Source organism: Haemaphysalis longicornis, unplaced genomic scaffold (genome assembly GCF_048455015.1).
Source record: "Haemaphysalis longicornis isolate Haplotype H1 unplaced genomic scaffold, Haemaphysalis longicornis Haplotype H1 scaffold_3, whole genome shotgun sequence".
Taxonomy (NCBI): domain Eukaryota; kingdom Metazoa; phylum Arthropoda; class Arachnida; order Ixodida; family Ixodidae; genus Haemaphysalis; species Haemaphysalis longicornis.
This window is the reverse complement of record NW_027526335.1, coordinates 227398372-227424473: the sequence shown is the minus strand read 5'-3', so window position 1 is coordinate 227424473 and position 26102 is coordinate 227398372. Positions and strand designations below refer to the sequence as shown.

The window sequence follows — 26102 nt, the reverse complement described above, 5'->3', positions numbered from 1 at the left end:
AAGCGTCGCATATGCGCTTGTATAGAGCGACTTGGATTTAGAGATTGATACAGTCTACAAACTAACAAACTCAAAGCCCAGCCTTTCTTGCCCAAACGTACCGTGGCTGAGTTGAAACCACGGATCAAGAGCAAGACAAGAGGCGAAACCAAGCTTCCTAGCGCGGCCAGATAATGTCACCAGCGCTCATCATAGGTTGAGCTAGCGGCATCTCCCGCGGGTGAAGAAACTGCAGGGCAGCCGCGATCGGCATTACACTGCGCAGCCACGGAATGAATTCCGGCCGCTATCATTTCGTCCATTAGGTGCCGCTTCTGTCTCCTTCGGCGTCGCAGCTGCGAAGCTTTGAGGTCCGCCTTGGTTTTCATTGTGACCATAGAGTTTCTTACTATATGCACTAGAGAGGAATCTGGCGCTAGCGTCTATGCGGCTCATATCAAGGCCGTCTGTGTCGTCACGGGCCGCCACTATACCGTGCCCTTGCCTCAGTTTCGTCATTGGCTCGGAGTGAAACCTTTTAGCGGCCGTATATTTGAACACAGTGCCGCAATACCGCAAAGAATAGTGTGTGATTATGTAAGTGGAAAATAAAAGAGCCTTTTGTAAAACTAAAGAAACGGGCAGTAACGCGCTTTATTGGCGGACCGGTTCTGCCTACTATTCTGCTGGCCCAGCTGGTAGTTAACAACAATGTTAATATTTTGGAGCAAACTCATTAGAGATTTTCATTTTATTAAATTTACCATTATTTCAAATAATAAGTTGTTTGAAGAGCGTGGACATGTTTTTGGGCGTGCCTATGAAAACGTCGCCTTCGCGGTGAACCGGGGCTACGACCGTGAGCGACAGGTTAACAATACTCGTTTCTGAGCAGTTGCTTCATGCTTGAAAAGAAAGAAAACGTGGCGTTAAGCATTCGTGGACGACGACACGATAGGACGGATACAGGCGCCCTTATCTCTCGTTGGTTGGTTGCCTCAGACCATGGCACATACCCACGCGGGGGATTGGCCAATAAGCTTAGTACCTAATCAGGATGTGACCTTATTTATTTTAGATCTCAAAATTTAGAAAAGGAAATACCGAATTTTTTTTTAATATGTATAACATGAACGTAGAGTCAGGAAGGAAAAATTACACCATCTTCCCGTGCGGAACCCTAATGAGGATGCGAAGAATCATGGGGGTTCCGTGTGGTTCCATTGTGTTGCCATTATGTTGAGTGATCTGGTGTTTAGTAGCGCCAGAGGGAATTCCGCGTCCGGGTCCACACCGGTGGCAAAGGCACGCAAGTGCTGTTGTGTTACGGTGAGTAGGCGGTGGTTCTCGATGCGCCGAAACTCGTCGATCAGGTTCTTGTCGATGTTGTCGTCTCTGCGGTAGAATCGGTAGCCTCCGTAAGCGTTGGTGAGGTAAAGGTTGTTGACGTTGGTGCACCGGCTGAGAGCAACGTACACGCCCTCTTCTTCGCAGCTTTGTCTTCTTCTCCTTCTTCGTCTTCAGCGGTTCCCCTACGGGAAGATGACGACGGTGGTTGATCGCGAAGCTATCTCATGATGGATTCTTTGGTTAGCCAATCCCTAGGGGCGACCTGCCACAGTCATCATCAAAGGCGCTGCGGACGGGGCACGGACGCGGGACATCCCCCCAGGAAGAGATGCGTCGCATCTAAAATTAAATAAATGTGCACGCTTAGCTGGCTAGCAGGAAAACCGGCCGGTCGCCGCAACATAAGAGTGAAGGGCGGACGCAACATCCCAGTCGCAGACTCCTAGGGCGGAATCGCCTAGTGACAGAGCCTCGGAAGTACATAGTGGAAGGGGGAGGCGACCAAAGGTTGACTCCAGATGCTTGCGTCGCATTGGGGAAAAGCTGCGGCAAATAAACAGGAAACATTCTATATTTATCAGTTTGTCGCAGAAAGGGCACTGCGGAGATGCAGCCAGGCCAGATTTATAACGATAAAAATTTAATGGGGGAATTTTGCTATCTTGATCACGGTGTAAGATATACTATTAGGTGAGGACACAGCTTGCAAAACAATCGCGTACTCGTCGTTTTAACAAAGTAGCCGAATTGATGCCGCTGAGACCGTTGACGGCAGCGCCCTCCAGCTGCAGAGAAAAGAAGCTTGGTCATTCCATGCCAAGGTGACCCGGTAATGTTTCAATCTTCAGGATAGGCTTCACAAATTTATTTTACCCATTTTGAGTCCGGAAGTGATACTCGGTGAAATATTTTTGGCAAAACAATTTTTTCGTCCTTACAGTGGCCTCCAAAACCTGGAAAAGACGTAAAAAGCGATAACTTCTAAATTTTTTTTGCCAAGCAGCCATTGCAGCTTACGATAGCATGTGTGAGCAGGTAAAGAGATCTAATCAAAGGCTACGCTGCTGTAAGAAATAAACGCCGAGCTAAGCGATTTTCCACCCGAATCAACAGCGGGAATCTGAGAAGAATCGTCAAATTTTGGCCATTTTTTCAGTCAACTTTTAATCAAATGACCACAACAAATATTTTCGTACTGGTTCTTTAGAACATCTACACTTATTTCCAGATTTCAAATCACAAAGCCTCACAGCATGCTTTTGGTAATACACGTATAATATTGAATTTTTACGAAAACTGCCCCTAAAGGGGACCGAAAACGGCCATGTGGGCCACGGTGTACGGTCTCTAAAACTACCCAAAAGATAGCTCAATGTTATTTCTAAAGCATATAAAAAAATTGGAAAAGTACTTTGTCTTACTGCTGAGGAAATATTTTTTGAGAATGAGTCCTCACAGGCGGCCCCGCGGCACGCTCCTCCGCAGCGACGCTTCCAACCTTTGCTAATACGTACACAACGATTACTGGCATTATTTATAAAGGAAGTGTTCTCGGGTCGTAAGGGAAAAATTCCCCGCATTTCCCCGAGGGGAAGAATGTGAAAGTGCGAATGCACGAGTTGAATTTGCGCGGTTCGGTAATGTTCGCGAAAGAGAGATCACACACACACACACAACTACAAAGAAAGAAAGATGCATTTATTCACAGACACCTATTTGTGTTGTCGTTGTACTTGATTGCTAGAGCGGATCGCAGCTTTGAAATTTCGTGTCAGTACTCCTTTAAGCGGGTGCATTAGCCCTTCTCACGCCCGATTCCTGGCAAATCCCCCACGTGGGTATGTGCCATGTCAGCGGCCAGGCAGCGCGCGCCCATGTCCCCCCGTTGCCAATGAAGGCGAGGAGATTCCTGGCCAATCCCCCACGTGGGTATGTGATGCGGACATCGCCGGTGGACGCAGGTTCAGGGTCGCTTAAGAAGTGCATTGCACTTAAAAAACACTTATGCAGGTTTTCTTCTTTTATTAACCTACGCCGCCACGTCCTACTGAACGATTTCAACGAAAGAGGCAATTCCAGCCGTGTCCAGAGCCCATGTTTTAATGCAGGCGTGCTTGTCACTTCGCACCATTGTTGAACCGCGGTGGGCCGGTTTCAGTGTTGCACTGAGTACACTTGTTCGGCGGTAGAACTCGACGTGATTTTTGCTGAGACGCATCCTCGTCCTTTCGGTGCCAAATGATGGTATTGGCGCGTCTTTGGAATAGATCTAGCTGTATCGTAGCGGCTGCTGAGGCTTTTTCTTTCCGCTGTGAGAGCACTGCCGGGGACCCAAAGTACGTTGACTGTTTTCGTTGATTGGCTCGTGGCGTCGATATTAGGTTGTCGAGCGGTCTCTGGAGGCTGGCTCTGCTGGCCAGCCTTTTCAGCGCACCCCCTAAGACATCACAAGGACTCTTGCCGTGAGAAGTCGCAAAGAAATTCCATGTTGCCTCCAATCCCAAGTCTTGTTTGTGAAAGGGTAGATTAACAATTTTTTTCCGATTTTTATAGTGCGATGCCGCACCATCCGTGAAATAATGTATTCTTATTAAGTGGTCTTTATTTAGCCTGCGTTAGTGCAGGAAATGCCGTTGAAATGCATGAACCGCTGTGTTGTCGTGCGGCGTCAGCTACGACAACCTAGGAAGAGTAAGAGTTTGAACCGGGTTCGTGATCGTCGCCTCTGACGTAGACAACACTGGGGTGAATCGTAGCTTGGGAGGCGTTCCAATGGTAACACTGTGAGGCGTCCTGCACAATGAAGTTATAATTTTCCGCGAAATCCATTAAGACAGCTGCCACAGTTGGGGCAAGGGTGGCTTTCAAACTTCGAAGATAAATGAACTGCGATTTGCTAACGTAATGGTGCCTTTTAAGTTTTTCCAGCCTTTCAACGAGCTCATCAATTAACTCCGAGGGAGTTGAAACTACTGTCACTAAGAGACACTTGTCAGCGCGCACCCAATGCTTGTAACTAATTTCATCACATTCTAGGGTGCGGTTTCGAAGGCAATTCTTGAGCGGCGGAAGGCCGGGACATCGGGAGCAGGCGTTGAGCATGCAGTCTTGATTTTCCAGACTGCAGATGGTCATAGCCATGAGTGCGGAAGCTGTCTCCTGTATTCTCAATGCATGTAGCATCAGCTTTACGTTCTGGTGGTACTCACACACACAAACAGAATGTGTACCATCCGATCAACCAAGTACGCACCAAGGAGGTTGAAGAGATGCGAAGGTGGAAAACGACGCTTGCAGAATCCTGTTTTCTTGCTTCCACTGAACGAAAGCTTCTTTTAGGTTCAAAAAAACCAGGCGTTATGGCTAATCTTGAGGGTTTATACCTGAATTCCACGCATATCGGTTTTAATGAAGATGTGTTCTTGCAAAAATAATCTCTATAATCTCTTGAGAGGTTATAGAGGCTTTTAACATAACCAGGCTCGGTGATAAGTGTGTTAGCCCTCTGTATGTCTACACGAGAAAGAAGTGGCTTTCATTGATTGTTGTCAAACGTCGAAGCAAGGGTACATCGTTCCTGTTATCTCTGTCAGTGTTCGAGTGTGATTCTCACTATTGCGCATGCGCAGATTTGAATTTTTATGTATAAATGTTTCTTCTTTTTGAACGAATCTCAGTTGATAGTTAGCGATGGTGCTGTCAGGTTCTTTTCTTCGTGGCCCTGTTTTAACGCGCTGTTTCCAAACAACTGTGCTTTGTGCCTTGCGCTTTGTTCTGTGTTTGTCCTTTGACCTGTCTCTAGTGCAACTTTCAAAGTTTAGGCGCTTTCCCCTCCAGATAACATGTTCCGTGCCCGTGTTGGCTTGACAACTTCCTGGAACAGGTGGCCACCATATTGTAAGCTTGTGCTCTTAAAGTAGCGCAGCTTAGTCACTTGCGGCTGAGAGAAGTTCCGATTTTTGAGAAGCTCTCCGATCGAAGAAAAGCTTCGATTTTTTGGCAAACACTCAGTACAACAGCTACGGCCAAGGTCCTCTCAGTAGATACCGCCTCCTGTAGGTCTGGGGGAAAAGCCGTTGATTGTTTCTCGGTCGTCCAGAGCGTGGTGTCCGGAGACTTGAGTACCAGGTGCCGGTGTCTTTGACGTGGAGTTCTGCGACGATGTTTTGCAAGCCCCGTTGTGGCGTCTCGATCATGGTGGGTGCTATTAGAGACGCTGTGCTATTATTAGTGTGGTCCATACTATTCAGGCTACGAGGGCTTAGAGTGGGTCTCTTTGAGCGCAGTGATAATGAGCTTAAATTATATCAGATCAAGGTAATCTGCCAGACTTAATGTAAGGTGGAACCATGCGCTGCTCCTGAACGTTTGTCTTCTGGCCCAACATTCGTCTAACTACATGTTAAACTATGCAGCAACAACAGACGTACGTCTTAACATGGTTCTGGAATTTTAATGTTAATTTTTCTTGTGATAACGACGCTGTTTAATGAGAAGCTTTTGTAAAGAGGGTGGCTAAGACAGACGAACCGTTTCTTCCTCTTCCGGTTATTATGGGGTGCTGGAAGCAAACATACAACAAGAATTTGGTGAAAGGTTTTAATACTAGATGTTTAACCCAAAGTGAAATACAGAACACCTATAAAACGTATTTTCAAGAAGACACTAAGCGCCGATGAATGTTCTTTTCGAAACAATAGTTGGCCCGATTCATCGGGAGTTTTTTTTTTCTTTTTGCGATGGTCTTTTCGATCCGTGTCCTTCCGGAGTTGGGGGCCAGGCCAGCCCGTCGAGCCAATACAGAGGACACCCTCCTAAATTTTTCATACATTTGCGCAGCACAGAGTCAACTTCCATTATCTTCGCTGTTGTGACAGGCGTGCCCCAAAGTTGCTCTTTATGGCTTCGATCTTCTAAACATCCTCCCTCTGAATGGCAGCGGAAATTATGACGCACGGCTGGTCGTCTGCATTTCATTGTGGGGGCGTGAGACAAAGCTTCTTTTTGAGAAAAATCTTTCGCCCGTCGACTGCACGCAATTGTTCGTTATGTGTGTCGGGCGTAAAGGTAGTCAGGCACAGAACCGAATGTCCTTTCATTTTTTTCGGCTGCCCTGCTTTGCAGCCTATCGGTAACAGCCACGCAGAGTTCTCAAAATTCGTGCCTAAAAATGCCATTGCTTTATGATAAACTGCTGTCGAAACTAAACTATTCCATGAAAACAAGAAAGAGACCTCTCTGCTTTTGTTTAGAGAAAATTAATTCCACAGAGAAAGACTGGCTTGACTTGTGTTAAATGGGTCAGAGCAGTGCATACTCCATAATTTCTCCCCGACTTTCTGCTGGTGAAATGAGTAAGTCGTTCAAGCTTTTTGACCACTTCCTTTTATGACTCTTGGAACCCGCAGCACACGGGAAATACAAAGCATTGGTAGTCGCTAGACCTAAAATGTGCGGGTTGAACTCGTATGAAGTCAATCGGAGTGGCAGAGCTGACTGCGATCAAGAGACTCTAAAGACAGCGCCAATGTTAAAAGCGAGTGGTAGCCTCGTGTCTGTCTGCTTCGGTGCAGATTACGTGAGAACCAACCGGGCCACATTCTACCTTTGCTGGGTGAGGGTGCAGTCGGGGTGGTTTTCTATACTTTGAAATCATCCTGCCCAATTTCTACAGCTTAACTCTCCCGTATTTGCGAGACACACGAGCCTCGTCATAGCGTGTCAGGGCCGTTAATAGCCGCGAATGGCCCCGATGGCTGGGATAGGGCAGTTAGCTCGTTAGCAATTTCATGCCTATCAGTTCGGATCCTTTCGGGCAATGGGTTTAGTTTTTTTATCCGGCGTATATTTGGACACTCATTCCTGGCACAATATCCGCAATTATTCCAACTTGTGCAAAATCTTGTCCAGTGATATCCCGTTCTCCGTGATCGCGGTCTGGACGATCTCTGTGGGTGACTAAAGGATGGGAGCTGGGACTACAGGCCTACCGTTATCCTGTCATGGTATCGCTGTTTGACGTTCTGTCTTGTGGTTACAACGCTTCCTATGCGAGCGAGGTGAAAAAACGGGATTACGGGTGCACTTTCCACTGACAAATTTAAAGTGTGAATTGAGTTTTCGGCTACACGCAGGTTTTGCAGCCGTGTACTCCCTGACTCAGAAAAAAAAAAAAAAACATGGTCAACGCAATTAACAGGCCACGCCGTAAGCGCGCCTAGAATGTTCCCCTCTGCATAGGTCATGCGGTTCAGCTGCCGTAAGGAAGGTCGTCCTCTGGCCCCAAAGGTACTCGTGGATTACACCCAGCAGCACTAAGCTTGTATTTAAAAAAGCAACAAGAGCAAGAGAAACGTCCGTTCGCCGTTGAACTGCATTGCCCGTTCAGGCGGGCCACTCCTTTAATACTCTGCGCAGTGTGGGACAGTACTGCGCGTGGTTGTGGAATCATGGAATACCGAAAGACAGAGCACTGCCCACATCACCATATATCCTTTAAAGCACGATATATCTTTTTAAACACGACCACCTTTCACGCTTTTCCTCTCTTGTCTCCCTCTTCCCATGATACACACATGAAGGCTTGATGTATTCAATCAAATTTTCCCTCACTCGCTCGGCTTGTGCATCTTCTCTTGCCACCTTTTGTTAGTGTTGCGCTTCGCTCTCGAGCCACCGGCCCAGTGATCGAGCTACGAGCCCAAGTTTCAGTATCAGCTTCACTTTGATATTAAAAGAAGAGAGGTCCCCTGTAAATGCCCATAAAGAGACGCTGGATTAGGTTTTCATTATTTTGGGCTGTTTATTTGTTGTTTGATGATATTTTTCCTATTTTATATTATTGTGCAGTTGCGCGAAGATCATTCGCAACACTTTGCTTATAAGAAACGTGTGCCTCTGTGGCGCAATGGGATTGGCATCGGCTTCGTAACGCGAGGAACCGAGGTTCGATTCCGACCGGGGGAAGCGGTGAGGTTTTCAAAGCCTCTGCTGGCCGCGTATTTGCTTGCTTCACCTTGAACCTCGTCGAAACACGACAGTCGTTTGCCACCACTGCACGTAACCCGTCCTCCGCTCTTTGCTACCAGGTGGGTGGTGGTGGTGATTTATTAACAAAGGAGGGAAGAGAAAAGGCCTGGGGATATTGTTGAACTCAACGGGGAGTTCACCCTCATACGACCCAGTCCAGGGAAGGGGATTGGGGCTTCAAAGGATAGGAAGAGAGAAGGGGGAAGAGAAGAGCGGTAGGAGAGTGGGAGATAGTCTATATCGCGTTCGTTTAGTCCATGACTCGATGGCTACAAACGCAGCGCTAGTCCTGTTGTAACCAGGAAGTTGACTACGTGCTGGAAGACCTCCCGTCGGATGGCGTCCGGTCCCGTCTGGAACAGGAAGTCTTCTAGCTTGTGGCTTGGGGCACCGAGTCGCTGGAGTTCGGCCCGGAGTTGCGCTCTTGCGGTGTCGTGCTGTGGGCAAGAGCACAGCAAGTGCTCTAGCGTCTTCTTTGCTCCCAGCCTCACCTTCCGCCATCCACCCCCCATCCCATCTCTCTCCTCTCTTGATGAAAAAAGAGAAGTTTGTTCGATGGAATTCAATTTTCCAGTCTTCTTTCCTCCTCCTGGGACAGGTGTCGCATCCTTTTCTTTATCTTTTGCTTCTGTTTATTTCTGGAACAGCACGAGCAGGAGTTATGTTCTTTTAACTACGAATCTGTTGAGCAAATCGTAATTTTTTTGTTTCCGCAGTTAGAAATACCAAGAAATTGCCGATACCGCGCACGTAAGCGCGGGCCTTGCGGCGACCGCCCGGCATCCCCTGCGCACACTTGTGAAGTCAAGCATATCCGCTTACGGATATTGGCCAAGATTGGCGGAAACAAAAACTCCAGCGTTTCCCGTAATCGTGGCAACACTAGCTCGGAAGGAGAAAGAGACGCCATAGCGTACGCCCCTTTAAGGTGGTGTGCAATGAATGTCACTTCAAAAGAAAAATGACAGACGCTCACACTTATAGCAACAATGATGGAGTAAAGGTTGTTGCGGAAGCGAAGAAGAAGCAAATCGGCTGCAATCGTGGATTTAAACCTTCATGATGATCGTGAAGTTTCCGTACAGCTTCGCTACCTTCAGCCCTTACGCATTTATTTGTGCTTTCTTTCTTCTCGCATATAATGGAGCCTTTGTACGTCATTTTGAACCCGTAGTTTTTTTTTTTCTTCCGTGGCCACATTTTTCGAATACTATCGTAAAAACCAACCGCATGAGCAGTCCTAAGTACGTGGACGCAGGGACTGCCGGCTAAGTGCGCCCTTTCACCAAAATTTTCTAGGCCAATCCCAAGCCTTCTCGACCGCAAAAAACTCAAAGAATAAGCTTTGCCTTTAAATGTGGCAGCCATATTTTATGACAGGAACAAAGAAAAGTGTTTTCTCGAGCTTTCCGGCATAAAAAGTTGCAGCTTCGCTCGGGACGTACGCTTGTACGTTGCATGTTTTGCGGCCTATGCGTTTTCGGTTTGGCCTAGAAAGTTTTGACAAATACTGTACATATATTTACCCTAAAAACACGGCAGTTCTCGTTGCGCTAAATAATGAGGACATATATGACCTGTGCCAGAGGTTCCTGGAAGTTACGAACGGTTGTGCCTATATTAGCCTCTTGTTCAAGTACCCTTTTAAATTTTGGCCCGAGGGCTGAATCGAGGGAGAAGCGGGTATCTTTTTGAAGCCACTGTTTGGGTGCGTCGCGCCGCGTGACAGCGGTGGCGAGACACGGTGACGACGGACGAGCTATGACGACAAGGCGCGCCCCCAAAGTGCTCCATACCTAAAACCAATTTATTTATTTATTTATTTATTTATTTATTTATTGTTTATTTATTTATTTATTTATTTATTTATTTATTTATTTATTTATTTATTTATTTACTTATTTATTTATTTATTTATTTATTTATTTATTTATTTATTTATTTATTTATTTATTTATTTATTTATTTATTTTAGATACCGTCATGGCCCCGAGGGCATTACTGAGGGGAGTGGTACATAGGGATGTTTAAATTGTACAAACATCGTGTGCATATAAAACAACATGCACAAACACTAAACCATTAGGTATGCCGCAGTGCACAAATATATACAAATGCATAACAAAAATCTACGCAGGTATTGCATCTGGCATAGAAACTAACAAAACTTACATTGGCAGTTGCATGTGAATGGAAATGACACACTGAAAGGAAAATAAACACTGTGGTAAAAAAAGGTCACAAACTAGACAGAAGTGAAGTAATCAGAAACGTTTTTCCTAAACTGGTCAAAGTTGTTAATAAGCACCAGAACTGGTGACAGGCGATTCCACTCCGATGTAATTCTAGAAATAAATGAATTTGAATATGATACAGTGCGCCATTTCGGGATACCAACTTTGCACGAATGATCTATGCGCAGTGAAACAGCTTTTTGCCGGTGCCTCCTTCAGCTTGGCCTGAGGTGTGTGCTGGGTCAATTGAAGGGTCGCCTTTACGGAACCCTGATAGTACGTGCGCACAACAGACATGCTGAGGTATCTCAGATGAAGCCCACTCAACGCCGCAAAGCTCTGCTACATGCCGTGCTCATGTATTGGGGGAATTTGGTTGGCTTAGTTTCCAAATGATGCAGGTTTCGGCTGGTCGGTCGGTCGAAAGCTCTTGCTTCTAAAGCGGTTGGTACAGATGAGAACCAAAACGCGAGATTTTTCCCCCGTCTTAATGCGGGAAAGTTCTCTTCCTTCCGGAGCCACTCTTCGCCAAGACCACACCAGAATCTCTCCATCTCGCGTTTCGGGAAGCTGAAGGAGGAAGAGAACGTCGGAAACCAACGCGTAAACTGTCTCAGAGAACAAAGAGGCCTATTCTAATACGCCATAGCATGATAGCGTCAACAGCAGAGGAGCAAATTTAATTTTAGGAGTAGTCCATGGGGATTAACGCACGCACAAACATTGATATTTGTGCCTGCAACGTAACAAGAATTTATAAAGTATCCCGCAGAGGGGGGAGTTTAAACGCGACGAAGTTTGTTTAGGTTGGCAGATCGACAGTGAGAGTCGGGACATGTACCAGGACACTACCTCAATCATATTGTTAGTAACAAAAATGTTTTATGCTGACTTATACGCTAGCAATCTTAGGCAAAACACAGGAGTGAAACGTCGTAATTGGTTAGCGATAGTTCCAATCGTAACGAAATATGAGATGAAGAATTTCTCAGGAGGGTGGAGACTTAAACTTGGAGGGGACGACGAAATAAGGAAGATCATCGAGAAGATGCGGGAGAGCTTGTACCAGACAGGATTCCAAATTAAAATAAAAAGGCCTCAAAACATTAAAAAATATGCTAGCCACAAAACCTGCTCAAATACCTTTGACCTGCAAGAATGGTAACGTACACAAATTGAAGCAAAACATACGCGCCTACTTTGTATATGTTGTGTGGCCGTTCTCTACAAATGTTTCTCTACAATATTTCTGTCTACAATTTCTCTCTACGTTCTCTACTATATTTTATTAATCACATAATAAATGCAACAGGCTTAAGGAAGGACACTGAAACTGCAGAGGCAAGAAATTATGCGCAAGACCCCGCGGCGAACACTAAAACTGGTTTCTAATAATACACCACTTTGTGCTGAAACATTCGGAACGAAGCACGTGACAAAAGGGGGAAACGTAGTTCATGATTGTTAGAACACAGAAAAGGGCCCGACGTAATAGAAATGTACTTCAATAAAATTGACAGTTGGGCTAGTTGGTTTTGATTCATCGTAAGTAGCGCTAGATACGTCGTGTGTGTCTTCTCTTCTGTGTCCCGTATCTAGCGCTACTTACGATGAATAGCGCCGTCGTGTGTGTCTTCTCTTCTGTGTCCCGCATCTAGCGCTACTTACGATGAATCAAAACCAACTAGCCCAACTGTCAATTTTATTGAACAAGGGGGAAAACCAGTTCGACAGTGTACCGCAGAACCACTGCATTAGTGGACAAACTCATTTAAGTCGCTGAAAATGTCAGTCGATGGTGCACCGCACCTACAGAACCATTTTTACGCATTGCGGAAGGTTCCAATGCCTGTACTCTTGACACTACTTGCGCTGCGATAAAATCCTACTCAGCGACCACATCTGGTGCAGACGGCAGCCAAGTGCCCGGGCGCCAATATTTTACATATGGTTGTGTCATATTTGCCTGTCTCAAGCAGAACGTCTGGATTGGCCTATGTTTCTTGCTTCTCTTCGGAAAAGTGAACAAGCGTGCGCGTGTCCCTAATGTCACATTCTGCTTCATCTCTGTTTTCATTTGTCAATTTCCGCTGCAGATGCGGACAGCCTTTCCTTGATAACTGATCGGTGAAAAAATGCCGCACTCTCTAGTGCTCGTCTCCGCGGGCAAGAAATTTCCAAGGATTGATGTAAAGAAAATTAGCGAAATCAGGGCAAACACAAAACCCCGATGAGCAGTCTATAGTACTACACAATGTTCGAAACGTCCCCCATTAGGTAAAGAATGCGGGATGATCGTTAAAATGCCGCGATATTAACAGCACAACAAGGAAGGGAAAACGTGCCGAGTGCAGTTTTCTGCTTTATTCGTGCTTGTTCTTTTCAGTGCGCTGCACTTACACTGAGATGGTGTATTAACTTGCCCAACTAGCTACTTCACTTAAACAAGGCCGTCTGTAAGCATGATGTCACGGTTGTATTTTCGCCACCGAGAAAACCAAAAATGCTATAGAAAAGACAAATGAAAACTGTGTAGCAAAAGGTACCAGTAGGCGGAATGTGGCAAAAAAACAACCTACAGGTTCGTTCACGGTAGTTTCGGTGCACTCTGTACGGTTCCTGTGTATATATAGTATACTGGGGACCGGCGTACATACGCAATTCCGAAGGTTGTGTGAATGAAAATATAGAAGAACGCAGCTGCATTTGCAGCTGCATATTGTCACGTGGGCGTCTGCTGCTCACTGTGCCAGGCGTGGCTGCTTCGCTGAGTTTGAGCGGAATACAGTTTTGCTATGTCCGCAGGTGAGCTCACTCAGGAGATACAGGAAACCTTCGCCATGAGCAAAGAAAGCATTGCGTAAGCGCACCATTCATTGCATTAAAAACGACTGAAGTGAGACTCATAGCTTGTTTGTAGACAAATGAATAGGTCGGGATAATAGGTCTTTTCTAATCGTTTCACTTTCTTAATTCAGAATGCTTGCAGTCGTCCGAACGTGTGTAATAAAACCTCTCTAAAGGATACATTCCACTTTTGTTGTGTCTTCATCCGTAGAACGCTGAGCGCTAGCAGGGTTTGCAAGTGTAATGGCAACTGAAGATTTTAGCGCCTTCATTTCGCAAAATGTGAATTTTCTTTGATGAGAGAACCTTCTTAACCAATCTGGTACCTCTCGTTTTGCAGGTGCCAGTTCAGCGCTTGTTCGAGAGCACGAAATATGGAGGCTTGCCGGTGCGGCTCTGCATATTACATTTGGGGTAAGCTTCGCTTCGCAACGCTGTGTGTATACGCTGACTCGGAAAAAAGAGTGGCGGCAATGCATATTGCCGCAAACCATGCATTAGGCGTGTTTGTTTATACAGGGTGTCCCAGCTATCATGCACCAAGATTTTAAAAAAGAGTAATGGCGTAACTCGAAGAAAACCTAGTGGATAATGTTTGCAGTACTGTTGAGAAGCGGAAAGCATTTTTTTCATTATTGAGACTTAATTAATTAACTGTAATTAATTATCTAACTCCATAATTCCTGTCCTAATCACTAAAGTGTCACTGAGGCACTCGTAGGTACCCACGAGGGGCATCTAACTGCGGTATTTTCAGCGACGAACTAATTGCGTACACATTTATTCTGACTGATAAAGAAAACCCGCGAAATATGAAAAATACCACGTGACGGCGCGTCCGCGCGCATCGTAAAGCAACGCCCTCCAACAGGCTGCCTCTGAGTTAGCCAGAATGAAATAAACAAAAGAAAGAAAGAAGAAATCGCCACCGAGTTTGTGCCTTATCTGCACACGCGCCTTATCAAGGTGATGCGCTGTGTCTTCGGGCGGGTAACACCGGAAGCAGTTGCTTTCAATCAGCTTATTTGGGGACGCTGCTTTACAATGCGCGCGGATGCGCCGTCACGTGGTATTTTTCATATTTCGCGGGTTTTCTTTATCAGTCAGAATAAATGAGTACGCAATTATTTCGTCGCTGAAAATACCGCAGTTAGATGCCCCTCGTCGATGCCTACAAATGCCTCATTGACACTTCAGTGATTAGGACAGTAATTATCGAGTTAGATAATTAATTACAATTAATTAGTTAAGTCTCATTAACGAAAAAATTAGTCACCGCTTCTTTACAGTACTGGAAACATTATCCACTAGGTTTTATTCGAGTTACGCCATTACTCTTTTTTTAAAACTTGGTGCATGATAGCTGGGGCACCCTGTATGTTTTACTTTAACCGCCGGGTGCGCCGGACTGTGTTATCTGTATGCCAAGGGAAGTGCTTGTTCCATTTTTTTATTTTTTATTTCGCTCGTGTTATCTCCTTTGATGGGAAGAATGTTTCGCACTAAGTCACAGCCTAGAATATTCTTCTTAGGTATACACTGTCCTGGATGTAATTCGACGGGTGGAGAAACACTCGCGCCGCAAGATGAATGCCCCCAGAGCAGACGCCGCGATATATGATTTGCCGACACTCGCCTGCGCACGTGACGTTGTTGACCGCTGCTTCGCCGCCTGTATAATATTTGAGTTTATAGGGAAGCACAAGGTCGAGCCAATAAACGTTTTTTTTTTCCTTCAAGACACCTGCGTTGTCTTTGACTTCGTGACATCTTTCTAACGGGGCCTTTTAGACAGTGCCGACAAATATTTGCAACGAGGCGTGTACTTGCTGCAGAGTTGCTACTACCGATACGTGCTTAACTTTACCGACAGAGGGTTATAGTCAACATAACTGCCAAAACAACGCAGAGGGGAGCATTCCGGACCGTGTCGAGGATTTGTGGCCGGGGCTTTCGTGGCACCCGTCCATAGAAAATAATAAAATTTAATTCCTGGGATATAATTCGTGAAACTTCGACGTAAGGTGCCTTTAAAGAATCTGTGTATCGGCGCTTCTTTCATATTCTTTTGTTCTGTGGTGCTCGTTGGGATATTACACTAGGGGTGAGCATGACACGGCATTTGAAAGCAGGGTTACAGGAATTATGGCAGCTACCAAAGAGGAGTCGCTTCGCGGTGTTTGCGGTGCACAGATTCTAGTGTCGAAAAGTGCGGAGTAAGACGACGTTTAAACGTGTTTGCAATGGCATGCTCCGAATACATTGCGATAGCATGACTAGGGCGCCTCATTGAATAGCAGGTAGGATTGGCTGATCCCCACATGATTGTGATTTAAGAATGAAACATGGTCTGTGTGTGTGACGGCGAGAGTGAAGCGTACAAGGATTGATTCGTGCTTTTGATGCCGATACGCTGCAATTGTACCTGTAATCCCAGAGAATAAATTTTGTGGAACGGTTCTGAATATACTCTAGGGTATAATTCATTTTGACTCGGTGAGGGTTAAAAAAACTCATCACCAAATTTGCACCGCACGAAGGTAGATTGAGGAGGAAGAAAATAACACTTTATACAAGCAGTCTCATTGCTAGTCCCCGTGTGGTCAGAGAGCTGGTTTCTCTCGGCGGTGATGGTGAGGAAAGCGCGCTTGACCTGCAGATGAAGCTAGTCGGTTGGGCCCCAATTGGACAGCATGCCTGTCCACTGCTCAAGGGTAGGAAAGAGAATGAGAGTGAGGGTACAAGTTCGGGAGAAGCGCCAAAAGATGCGAGAACGCAGTTTGTGCAGGTGCTATTGTAAAAGGAAGGGTGGATGGCGTGGAGAAGAGTTTCATGAAACCAAAGCTTGGACGGAAGCCCGTCTGGTCGGGAAAACGTACTACCACAGTCACCGACAAAGAATGTTTATAAAAACCAAACAGTATGTTTCGGCTACCGTACAGGAACTTCGTTCACAGTGCAATGAAGGGGCGAAAATGATCCCGTTAGATTGTCATCCAGATGGCTTCGTGCGCACACGTGTGGAAAGTTGCCGTCATTGCAATAAGTGTGTGCTCCGTGGTCTGGATTGTCAGGGATGCAAGATAAAGCTGTGATGTCCAATGCTTCTCTTTTACTGCAAAGCCGTATATGCCTAACCCTCCAGTTTTCATTCTGGTGAAGCCGCTTTACTCGGCGCCGCCCCAGCGCTTCTCTTCCACCCGATGACCCCTGTTTCGCCACTGTTATTCCCCTCGCCGCCACGATGCCTATCTCACAATTTGCAAACTCGCCGGATGACGGCGGTAGCGCCGTTATTGGAGGATTTCGGAGAGTCAACTCAAGCGCGAATGGCCGTAAAATCGATGAAACGCCGCTGCCGCAGACCGTGTAGCCGCCGACGAGGCCACCTAAAATTCCACATCGTCGAGCAGCTGCGAATCGCTCCCGGATGAAGAGCAACTTGCCCACTTCGAACGCCGACGTGAGCCTACATTCTTCAAGAGGGGGCTGTTCAAGCCTCAAGTTTTCCGTTACAGGAAAAAATAGCAAAAAAATTCCGAGCGCTCGTGAGCGCATGACTGGCGGTGACCGCCGAGCGTGCTGGGCACGCGCAGTGGTTTTAGAAAAAAATAACTATCAAACACCGTGAGGAGCGATAAAAGTCCCAGTGCTCGTGAGCGTATGCCTAGCGGCGACCACCAGCTCCCCGGCAAGCGCAGTGGCTTTAGCAAAAAAGAAAAAAAAACCGTGGCAAGTGCTGTCGTCAAGCGCTACCGCGCACATAAAAAACTCCAGCGCTAATCCTGAAGATGAAGAGTCAAGGCCCGGTCTTCACTTTGTAGTTCACGTCAAATGGTCACGGTGAGAATTTATAGATGTGGTGATGTAATTACCGAACTGAATCACTAGAGCCTCCCGTGACTTCAACCATGGACGAACTCCGCCATGGGACTATACAGCGTAACAAACAATAAGACAACGAATTCTCCTCGGCGTGAGCAGCCAGAGGCATCCCTTTCACTTCGAGGAGGACGCACCGCTTTCGACAGTCCCACACACTCGAACTGAAAGGCTTGCGCTGTTATTTCATCGGCACGCCAGACCCGCTGCTACTGGAACTCTGGGCTGTATATGACGCAATCAACGTCACAGGCATCAAAGATGCACATATATACAGAGACTCGCTCAGTGCTGCGAAGCACCTGAAGCAAGTGAAAAAGACTCCTCTGATCTGCCAGCACAATCACAGCGTCCACATGACAACACAGCTAATGATAAGTGTACATTGGGTACAGGGGCACGGTAACAATTTTTTTCGACCAATTAGCTGGCGCTCTTTCGCACTCTTCTGTCCTACCTGAATCTGAATCCGTCCCTAGCTTTTTTCCTTGTGATCTACGCTCCCGCCTTTCAGCCATGAAATCTCTCCTGAGAAGGGACACACGTGCCTTAAAGGGACACTGAAGTGATTTGTAAACATTGCGGGATTACTAGTGCAAATTGTAGTCCGGAGTCCATAGGCCATGTTTCGATCTCTGAGCGCGTTTACGCGAATTTATTTAGTAGAAAAATCAATTCGAAAATGCTGTCCTCCTCTATGCACCCTCGCCCAGTTTCTTTCTTTGGCGTTTTCGTGTGACGTCAGGAGGAGATGAGCTGGCAATTGGCTGCTCTACTGCACGGCTCGCCGACCTTCCGACCGAGTCAGTCGGCCGAGCCAGAGTGCCCAGCGGTTACTCCGCCGGCCGCCGACAGGTCCTCGCAATTCGCTCGCTCAGTTGAAACTAAGCCACAACACGTTTGTGAACGGAAGAATGTGCCTTTCTTTACTTTGTTAGTTTGTACACTGTATCAAGCTCCGTGTCCGGGCGTCTCCACGCAAGCGCTGCACAAGTGCATATGCGACGCTTCGCCGACTTTACGCTAGTAGGAAGGCGGGAGAAGAAGGCGGGAGAAGAGTCAGCGAAGTCAATATAGGTACTAAGGAAATAAAATCAACTGAAACTTTTAGCTTACAGCGCAAAACTAGAGAGCTGGAAACACTTTTTTGCGCTGGGTGAACAAGCACAGCGGTCAGCAGCACGACCACACATCTGCGAACGCTTTTCCATCTAAGAAATGCAATTGCTAGAAGTGAGATATTGTGGAAGTTTGGGGGACGTTTACTGCACGAGCGTTCACTGCACGAGTCACATAAAGTACTTGAAATGCTAAAACTAAATAAAAGTGTAAACTGGTTATACATTACAAATCTTGTATATCCCACTTCGGGTGATCTGAAGCGCTAGTATTTTTTGTTTTGCGAGTCGCAAGTTCGAATCCTCGAAGGTGCGTGCTTTTTCTTTTTTTAAGTTGATTTTTTTGTTTGCGGCCGATGTTTTCTTACCTGAGCTCACCATTTTTGGGCCGTAACGTTCACTGCTCCACGAGCGAGTTTGCAGAACGCGCGCAGACTTACACTGACGCGTTAGCGAGTTCTCGTTGGCGTGCTGTTGCCACAAGCACAGACTGCTTGCGGCTAGTGGGCACAGGCCAGAATCAGCACACCCTTGGCCTGGTGCGAACACGCTTTTTACGATACAGGCATGAGTGAGGCAAGCTCCAAATATGCGGGAAAAGCGTATGACATTGGAGCGTCTGCGGTGACGCGGATGGCGTTCATTCACTGCGTAAGCCTCGGCTAGTGATTTCTACGATGCCAAGCCGTGCTGGGAGGCTTATCTCAGGCATATTACAGCCGACAACATGGCAGAAGCGCGGTACGACGATTACTGAGATATCGAGAATTCCAATCGATCCAACGCTGCCGTCGGATGTCAAGCATGTTGTTTTACAGAACCGAAACCGAAACTTGTTTGAATGCTAACCTTGGACATCGTCCAATCACGGTGCCACCTCCTCCCGACGTCACAGCCTTTAGTTGGTCCGGCCGCCACAGACTGCGCATGGTAGTTTTTCTTCTTTCCCGCTTTTTAAAATAATTACCGACTTCTCAACCGGACACAAGATGAAAAGTGTGTTAATTTCAGCCTGTCTACGCAGTACAAGCAAAACCGGGAGCTTGACAAATTCACTTCACTCTCCATTTAATTTCGCCGTGTGTCTGCTCTCTGTCCCTATTCTTTCCGGTGTGGAGGAAGTTTCTCTCAAGAGTCTTCGGGCTGGGGTGGCTCTCAAACCTTCTGTCACCTGAACTTGGGGACCCGCACCAGTAGACCCAGGAACATGTCCCAAGTGTACGGCGCCAACGTCTGAAGCGGATGTCAAGCATCTCTTGAGGACGTGCACAGGAACAAGGACAGCTCGGGACTGTGCGCCAAGAATGGTTGGTCTTCGGTGAGATAAACCGGGTTACTTCAACCGGTGGGTGCAAGAAGACCGCTACTGCAGTTCACTGCTGAACTTTTTACACGAGACTATAGATTCCATGCCTACCTTGTCCAGTGTCATCAATTTCCTGACTACGTGCGATTTTGTACCCGATCTGCCTCTTCTACCTACTGTCGTATCTTTTCTTCATATGCCACATGGCAAAAAAAGAAGTAAAAAAATTCTTAGGCAACCTATGCTGCGTAGGATGGAAGGAGTGATTCGCGTCAAAAAAGTGAATGATTTGGGTGTAGATGGCGTGTTCTAAGATTTGCATTTTTAATTTAACAGTGCCCGTTTTCTGCAAATCCCTGCGTTTACATAGGTCGTTTCCTGCGTGCCATAACTGTGTACGCCTATTGATTAGAATCTCGGGTATGTCTGTTTGGAAAAACGAGCGCTTCGCGCTGCGTATAGCGAGACCAATAGGCTTCTTCAGTCGCATAGTATTCATCCCACGTGTGAGTTTTGGCCGTATAATCCCGAAATAGTCGTTTCTTCTTGTTTTGTAGTTTGTAGAACGTTTTCCTGAACGAAGGTTTATGGCAACATAAACAAAATGAGGTTGTCCTATGAGCTTCCTTGTCCATTCGCTTAGTTTGTTCTCAAAAATTGTCCTGTTCTCTTCCACTGATGTTCCTAAGGTCTGATTCAAAGTCCTAAAAAAAGTTTTGAAGCTCAGAATTTAGTGCCTCAGTCACACATATTGTCCAGACTGATATGCTAAACTGATCCAGACTGATCCAGACTAAATCCAGACTGATTTATGCTAAAGCTTGCGGGACAAATGACTGAAATTGAAGGCGGATGGTATGACTTTATGATCGGTGATTTAGCGAAGGTATTTAAGTGAAGGTAAACTTTCAGGACGTGTTATTAGTATCAAGTCCTGTAAATGCGATGAATTGACAGTCACGCGAGCTGTCTAATACACCAGAAGTGTGAGATTGGAGGTTTATTAGATATTGATGAATTTTTTGTTTCAATACTTCTCCCTGCCAGAGCTTCTTGGCCTTGATAGTCAATACCGGGAGAGTTAAAATAGCCAAAAGTAGGGCACGCGCCTTCAGGTGCTTAACCGTGAGGTATTTCAATACGTTGTTACGTTTCTGTGGAAAGCCTGGCCTGCTTTGTAAGAGCCGATAGCACACTTCAAGCAGCAGAGTTAGTGGCGTACAGAGCGAATATTAGGCCGTAGGATTTCTGAGTAAGACGTAATATCAACGACTGAGCACGATTGTACTTTGCTATAGGCCCCTACAACACCTCCTTCTCGGGTACTTTTGCGATAGTTTAGAAAATCGTCAAAATCCTGGGGTAAGCATCAATTTCATGGTCCACGACATCACCTGACAGCCAAACTCCGGATAGCCCGAGCATATTGCTGGTGGATTACGAAACAACATTAAATATCTGGGAGTGCATTGAAAGAGAACTGCGGGTGCTAGTGCAGATTACGGACTACTTGATCGTATGTTATTGAATAGGTGGTGTGACGTTTATCGATGGTATTCGGATTGCTACGCGATTTCTCTCACGGTTTGTTGCATTTCATCGAAGGCATACCGCTGTGAAACAAGGAACAACGATTTTAGCAGTGGAGCTGTTGAGGCCGAGCGTTATGCGTCCGTCGCATTAAAAAATCTCCAAGTCTGAGTAAAAGTGGTGAGGGGGCAAGGGGCCCATGAGCGCGTGTCGGGAATCTGCGCCTCAAAAAAAAGTGTGGTTAAAGAGGTCCCGGAAATTGAACCCGGGAGCTTTACGCCACTGGGCTACCTCGAAAGCCCGAGCGGTACGGGCTTAGCAGCGACGGGAAACATGTGCAGCCAATCAGAAAGAAAATAAGGTTGTGTCGGCACGCTGTGCGCAACACCTACAAGGAAAAAAAGGTCACAGGAAGTTTCACAACCATTAGATCCAAATGGATTAATCTTAAGCGAAAGAAATAAATAAACTTAATAACAATTTAGGCGCCTAAGTGTACAAACCCCATTCCAGCTTGCCTCCCCAGGCCGCATGATAACAAGATGGGAAGGTAAACGCAAACATATGTTTGGGAGGTTGGAAATAAACAATAACAGAACGAAAAAAGGTGAGAACTTAAACCCTTAAGTTAAGCACAAGAGGAAACAGTAAAAAAACCGACGCCGCGAGAATCTGAGATGAACCAGGGGGGAAAACGCTTCTCGCAGTCGGAATATAGTATAGTAAACTTATAGCGAACGCGGTCAACGAAATCCCGGGTATAAAGACGAAACCTTCGTTTCCCGTTACGATTTGTACACATATGTTTTAATTTATAGGAGCCATGAAAAGAAAATACAACTTCATTTAATTTGAAAGAACTAGGATTCAGTATCTCACTCGGCTCCATTACAGCCCCAAAAGATGCTTTTAAACAAAAAAAAGCAAGAAATATTTAAAAACTTTCAAATTTTGCGCCACAGTGACGTGTTATAAGCAAGAATGACGTCATATGGGCCAAAAATCAAATATAATTTTCAGTGCGTTAACTGCACGTTAGCACTCAAGTGATGCGGTCAAATGGAACTAGAGGCCCCATTTACAGACGTCCAGTCTTGTGTCGTTGCGACAGGTCAGTTAGACGGCCGCCAATCGCACAAACAAGGTTCCGTGACGTCATAGAAAAGTTGCGGGAAATTGGCTAGGGGGTCGCGACTGCTTCACACGTTTTCTTTAATATCTCCGTTATTTTTTCGAAAATTGCGATGATATTGGTATCGTTGTTATCGGGAGTAAGCAGTCTTTCTAATAAACCCAACTTGTATTTTCTGCTGCTGTGCACGAGGTCGCGGGTTCGATTCCCGGCTGCGGCGGCCGCTTTTCTGATGGAGGCGAAAAGCAAAAACGCCCGTGTGTTCGAGATTTCGGCGCACGTTAAAGATCCCCAGGTGGTCAAAATTAATCCGGAGCCCTCCACTACGGCGCGCCTCATCGCCTGCGTTGCGCGTCGGCGCGCTAAACCCTACAATCAGTAATCAATCAACTTGTATTTTGTCTTCATGGCTCCTTTAAGATATAGCAAAACACGGATTCAGCAAGGTGATTTTCGTTTCTCGAAGTGTTCGTTATAAGAGGGGTGTGCTGTATAACCTGGGTTCCTCGCGGTATAAACCGGCTACTGTGCGATCGCGTACGTGGCGTGATCTCTCGCGTGCTCTTCTACTCGCCAGTTCACGTGCGTTCGCGCCTGAAGTGGGGGCACCGGCGCCGAGTACGCGCTACAGCCCCGGACTTCGCGAAGCGGGTTGCCGCGGGTGCTAGCGCGTGTTAAGGCGGTCCACTTCGGGAGAGATGTGAAAGGTTGCGGACGAAATGATCCGGGCCTACAACTCATGGAGAACTTTCAGCGGCAAGTTCAGAAATCCATGTGAGGAGCAAAAGCCGGGTCTCCGGACTGCCAGCTCTGCTGTTTCTCTAGCCTTGCACCACTTGTACAAGCTGCGCCATTCTTTTAGGGCTCGAAAAATCAGCGGACTTGTTTCTAGCGGGAGCGGCACGCTGTTTCCGTCCATTTTGAACTGAACGAGTGAAGTCCTGCCGGTAGTAGGTATCGCTTCCTTAGTTTTGAACGATGCAAATTTCGCTATCGGACGGTGCAGGCCAGGATGAGACGGCCGAGCTGGTGTGCCCTTCAACTTCCATCGGAGCAATTTTAATGTTTAAGTGCTCGCTGCTTAGGCTGTAACTTCTTCCGACCCAGATGGAGTTTCATAATAGTTAGTATCTGGAAGGCCATACAATATGAGGTTGTTACGTCGCGAGTAATATTCCGCATCCTTGAACCCGGTCTCCAAAGTTTCGATGTCGCGAGCGGTGGCGGCTGCACTGGTTCGTAATGTCCCTAATTGGATTTGAACGGTTAAAACGCTTTGATGGTCTTTTTCTACCTGTGTTACTCTATCAATTCTGTCAGTAATAGTTCTAAAGTGAAATCTTTCTTAATGGGACTGATGGCGTCCTGTTAAAAAGCTAATGCACTTCCCGGTGGACCGGTTGGTCGACCGAAAAGCTCTGGACACACAGCGCGTGCGGGAAACCGGGCGTCCATTGTGGTAAAGCGGTTACTTGAAAATCGCCAGAATGGAGTGGTCCTAGATAAAACCAAAATCCCGGGCCATATCTACTAACGTGAGACCAGTGTTGTACGGAACGGCGTTACAAGGAACGACGTTCCTGGAACTAGTTCCTTTTTGGAGGAACGGAGGAACGCCACCGTTCCATTAAGGGTCGGCGGAACTGTAACGGTAACTCGTTACGTTTTTGAAGGAACGGCAGGAACGGCGTTCCTGCCGTTACACCGCTAGGATTTGGCTGTTTTTGGTGCCAATGCTCGAGTACAAAAATCCGCAAGTCGCTACTGCGTTTCTCTTCCCGCCCTTCAGCCGTAAGTGCTTCCTCGAAGGTCAAAGGCAGAAGAATAACCACGCAGAAGGCAGCAGCTTGTGCTTGCTTTCATGCTGGTTGAACTTACGCGGCGTTCGACGGGTGAATTGCGTTGCCCCGAGAATGCTTTTCACCTTTCATCGTTTGCCTGGGGAGGCCAGGACGCGCGTCTGGCCGATAGAATTGATCCGTGGCGGGGAAAGATTGCTTAATACGGGATCCGGAGATTTCGGTGTCGGACATTTACGCGCAGGACGTTTCGGTGCGGACATTTCTGTGCACGGACATTTTGGTGCATGACGTCTTGGTCCAGACATTTTGAGTCACGGGATGTCCCAGGCATTCTTTGAACAATTTAGATTTAATATTGTAATTTCGTGACTTGTATGATTCTACATTCGAAATTTGTGCTTCCGCCACCGTGTGTGGAAACGAACGCTAAACACTGGCTGAGCATTGCCACGTAAACCCAATGTCTGTAGTAGATGGTAAAAATTAACGTTGTTAATTTGCATCCGTTCAACCTTCTTTTTATTTTAACATTCATGTGAACAACCGTACTACTTTAGGTGTTACCAAAGCGCTTTGCTTTCACTTCAGCCAACGGTGCAAGACGCTGCTTCTTTTAGTCTATCCTGCCCCCCCCCCCCCCCCTGCAAAACATTCGCAAGAAAAAAAACAGAAAAACGAGGTAGATTAAGCGCGTGTGCATTCCGTTTTCACTATTTTCTCAATCAATCTCGTATTCGTTGCATTCGGTGTCGGTTCTACTTAAAACTAACCAACCAACGATCGCACTTACGTTGGCGTTACTTAGGGGAGGGGAAGGCTGAGCCCCGCCGGCTACAAACCCCCTTGGTAGAGACAGAGGGGTGTCACTTGTGGTTCACCATTCTGTCAACTGGACTTCGAAAACTTGAAGACGACTGTTGCCGCTCTCGTCACACTAGCCTATTCAATTTTTTTGCTCCTTATAATGGGAGAAAGCAATGTATGCCTGGTGTGTCCATGATATGCGTGACTTGAAGAATTAATTCCCAATGGGGAGACTGAAGGCGAAGAAAGAGCGATTCCTGGAGTGGGGGCGCCATCGGTATGACCGGGACGCGCGGAAGGGCGTAGCCAGCAAACGATAGTGGTCCTTGTGTTCTCAGCGGCTTTTAGGGGCGAAGCTCCTAAAGCCATGGGTCAGTCCATCCCTTGTGTCTCGTGGTACGTGACCGCCGCATGCTTTCGGAGATGTCGCAAAGTGGGCCGCGTTGCACGCGCAAGAACCGGCTGCAACCGGCAGCGCAAACTCGGCACCGGGAGCGCGAGCTTGTCTGTGTTCGCCAACGGAGGCGCGAGCGCACGTGCACTGCGAGGGGGAGATCACGCAAGAGGTCACGCCACGAACGCAGGCAGTCGTTCACGGAGATCGAACGAGACGCAAGGACCTTTGCTCGTTTCCTCTCGTCTTGTTCGGGCACAAGTTCGCCCTAAATAAAAGTTCTTTCTTCAAATACGCACTCAGATGTATCCATATGAACCCTACCACGATCCGAGGAACGTGTATAGACTTAGTGTTTGCAAACTTCCCATTGCAGCCAGTACAAGAACCTCTCTCGCGTCATTTCACAGATCATAAAGCCGTCGTAATGAAGGGACCTCGCAATGCAGTCATGACAACGACGAAATGAAAAGAACAAACGAAGAAACGAAACAACAAACGAACAAGAAGAAAATAAAAGAACAAAATAAAAGTTGATTTGTACAATGTACGCACACAGTCTTACGTCTTTCTTAATGATGTAATGGGCGAACTTTCACGGGAGAGTTACGGTTACCGATGATCTCCCCCTCTCGAGCTTCGCCCCACTTATCATTATTCATTCCGTGGATATGGCGTGATTTTTTTGGGTGGCT

The 26102-nt window shown here is 46.7% G+C and overlaps 1 long non-coding RNA gene across 2 annotated transcripts in view; it reads left to right on the top strand.

The window, feature by feature from the left end:
• LOC144176029 (uncharacterized) overlaps positions 1-26102 on the top strand; it is a 776463-nt gene that overhangs the window by 573979 nt on the left and 176382 nt on the right. For both annotated transcript variants that reach the window (XR_013323752.1, XR_013323753.1), the window contains one exon: positions 13780-13853. This is a non-coding gene — a long non-coding RNA (uncharacterized LOC144176029). The remainder of the gene's footprint in view (positions 1-13779; positions 13854-26102) is intronic.